This window comes from Muscardinus avellanarius (assembly GCF_963383645.1).
Source record: "Muscardinus avellanarius genome assembly, chromosome: 15".
Lineage (NCBI taxonomy): Eukaryota > Metazoa > Chordata > Mammalia > Rodentia > Gliridae > Muscardinus > Muscardinus avellanarius.
This window is the reverse complement of record NC_137801.1, coordinates 77128039-77131369: the sequence shown is the minus strand read 5'-3', so window position 1 is coordinate 77131369 and position 3331 is coordinate 77128039. Positions and strand designations below refer to the sequence as shown.

At 33.4% G+C, this 3331-nt stretch overlaps 1 pseudogene across 1 annotated transcript; it reads left to right on the top strand.

Moving 5' to 3' along the window:
- The first annotated feature begins 1207 nt into the window (after window positions 1–1207).
- Window positions 1208–1916, top strand: LOC308274017 (acidic leucine-rich nuclear phosphoprotein 32 family member D-like; annotated as a pseudogene). The gene has a single exon. The product of its transcript is annotated as an acidic leucine-rich nuclear phosphoprotein 32 family member D-like (transcript).
- The last annotated feature ends 1415 nt before the right edge of the window (window positions 1917–3331 follow it).

The following is a 3331-nucleotide window of genomic DNA, read 5'->3' as shown; positions in this document are numbered from 1 at the left end:
GCCTGGTCTTGCTAGGTTGATGAAAGTATCACTACTTCCTGAGGCTGTCCTTGAACCTGTGATCCTTCTGGCTCAGTCTCTCAAGTATTGGGATTAGAGGCCTGCAGCTACCACACCTGGCACTTTATGAAATTTTCAAAACTCTTACCTCCTTTGCCTCTAGCAACTTTAGGATTGCCTCTAAAAAATCAGGGGAGAATTAACAAAGTGGGAGATGTCAGATCTTTTGGCAAGATGATTCAACACAGGACTCAAGAAAGGACAAGGTTCAGGGTAAGCAGCTTGAAATGTGTGGCTGCAGAGTTATGGAGAAGCAGGGCTGAGGGCTCCAAAGGCTGAAGAAGGCTTAAGAGGGTCTCCCTTGGAACACAAGTTCTAACTAAAGAAGTGCATTAATCAGAGTGACAGAACGAACCACAAAAAAAAAAAACCTCAAACAAATTAGAAAAAAATAACATAAATTAAAAATTAAAGCAGTTATCAGGAATTCATTCCCATACCCTCAAATTATATCAGGTCCAAAAACTTTTGTACCTTTTATTTTAGAAAAATCTTCAAGTGCATATAAACCTTTTTAATATAAATGATTGCAGATTAGAAAAGTGAAGAAAAATACATAAATCATTTTATGAGGTTAAAAAATCCTGATAATGGCAAAAAGCTAACCTCTCAAATGTATAAACAAACATTTTATACAAATTTATAAAATAAACTAAAAACTAAATTTGTACAGATTTTTATTTGGTATAGGTAGTATATATCGTATTTGTCCCAGAATCTACTAAAGTAATTTATTATATTAACACAGCGAAGTTAAAAGAAAGCCTAATAAGTCTCACAATATAATTAAACTGTATCAGCAAAGTAATGGATAAAAACCTAATTTGGTAGGGAAATATAATACTTAATAGGATTTAAAACTCATTATCTAAAACATAATTTATATATTTAACATAATAAATAAAATCTCAATTTAATGGAGGAATAAATAATATTCTGTATTATTCAAAACTGTTTCAGAAGTTTTCAAAAAATTGAATTACAATAGCAATAGAAGAAAATGTCTTTAATCTACTAAAAAAATGTAGAACTAACCACGCTATAAAACATCTTGGAGAACCGAGCAGAGTAGGTTAAAAGTCCTAAAACGCATGGTCGTGTGTTGGGGTTTTATTGATTGAATTCCGCCAGTGCAGAAAGTTGAGACATGGACAAATGGATTCACTTAGAGGGCAAAACAGGAGCTGTGAAAGAGCTTGTCCTAGACAACTGTCAGTCAAATGAAGGCAAAACCGAGGGCCTCACAGATGTGTTTGAAGAACCAAAACTCTTAAGTACAATCAACATTGGCCTCATTTAGTCATAAACTTACCAAAGTTAAACAAACTTAAGAAGCTTGAAGAACGAAGTGATCACAGAATCTCAGGAGGCCTGGAAGTATTGGTAGAAAAGTGTCCGAACTTTAGACATCTAACTTACAGTGGCAACGTAGAGACCTCAGCACAATAGAGCCGCTGGAAAGGAGAACCTCAAGGGCTGCAAGACCTTTGCAAGTGCAAGGTGACCAACCTGAACGACTAAGGAGAAAATGTGTTCAGGATCCTCCAGCAGCTCAAGTATCTCTACTGGAAGACACAGAGGTCCAGGACTCCGATGCTGAGGGCTAAGTGGAGGGACTGAAAGACAACCGGAAGGATGAGGATGAGGAGCGGCATGATGGAGATGCTCACTTGGGGAAGGACTAAGAGAAGCAGGCAGAGGAGGACGTCAGTGAAGAGGAGGAGGAGGAGGAGAATGATGAGGGTTTCAGTGATGGGGAAGTTGATGACAAGGAGGATGAGGAAGATATTGGGGAAGAAGAAAAGGGTCAGAAGCTAAAATAAGAACCTGAAGATGAGGGAGAAGAAGACGACTAAGAGGAATAACCTATTTTGGAAAAATTCTATTGTGATTTGACTATCTACGCTTGTGTCCTATCCTCTCCAATCCTGCCCACCCCAGAAACTTATTTTTTTCTGGTTGTAATCTTGCTGTGTGAATGAGAGGGGAGATTTGTACTGAAGGTTGCAGGGTGAGGAAGTGGAATAAAATACTATTTTTACTGCCAAAATATAAAAAATAAAAATAAGAGAACATCTTAATGATGACACTGGATGCATATCCTTTTAGGATAAAAAACAAACAAACAAAAAATTTGCCGTTATTATGTAACCTGAGAGTCTATTATTTAATTGTTGGAAAAAGAAATTAAAGAATTGCAAAAATAGAAAGTATTGAATATTAGGATTGTATAGGCAGTGTGAGATCACATACAGTCAAACAATGAAAACTGTAGAGTCAAGAAATAAAGTTGGAAAATTTTCAATAAGTAAAAGCTTTTAGTAATATTCAAATAGAAATTTTATGTATATGTAATTTAAAATTATAGCTACTCAGGGTTGAACAGAAAATAATTTTGCAATGACTTTATGGAGAAATTTTTAAAATGCTATTAAAAGGCATAGAAAAAATCTAAATAATGAAACATACATACTAAAACTTTGTACTATAATGGTGTCATTTTACCAAAATTAAATCTAAAATCCTAGTGTCATTTCAACCACAAATCTAATAGGGATTTCTATAGAATTTAGTAATATAAAATATAAAAGTAAAAAAAAAAACATATAAAAGGAATGTGAAAAAATTAATGACCAATCAAAAAGTGAACCAAAGTTTAGGAAACCAGGAACTTGTAGAAACTGCTGGTAGTTTAAGTTGATGTAATCATATTGGAGAATAATTTTGTGATTATCAAGTCAATTTACAGATGAACAGAAATGTCACCTCAGAATGTAACATAGAGAGCCTTTTTATATGCACAAGAAGCCTAGGATCTAATTGCAGAATTATTTATAGTAACTGCTGGTCAATATAAATGTCTATCAACAGGAGAATATATCATGTGTTATGATATATTCATAGGGTATAAAACCACAGAGCAACTCAACTGAATCACAAATATCAAATTCCTTATGTTGGAATGAATAGACAAAAGCCAGAATGATATATAAAGCATAACAGATTTAATGACTTGCAAAGCAACAATAAATATTGTTTATAGATATGTACAAATGTAATATACTATGAAAACATTTACTACGAGCACACATATCACTTTTATAACCGTGGTTATCTCTAGGAAAAGAAAGAGTATTAGGATTGAAGGGAATATAAAAGGGTTTTTATCTGTCACTTTTGACTTAAAAAATTTTTTAAAAAATTTGTTAAATACAAGAATTGAGTACATGTGTTTATTTTAATTTTTATAATTTTTGAATATGCAAAATTT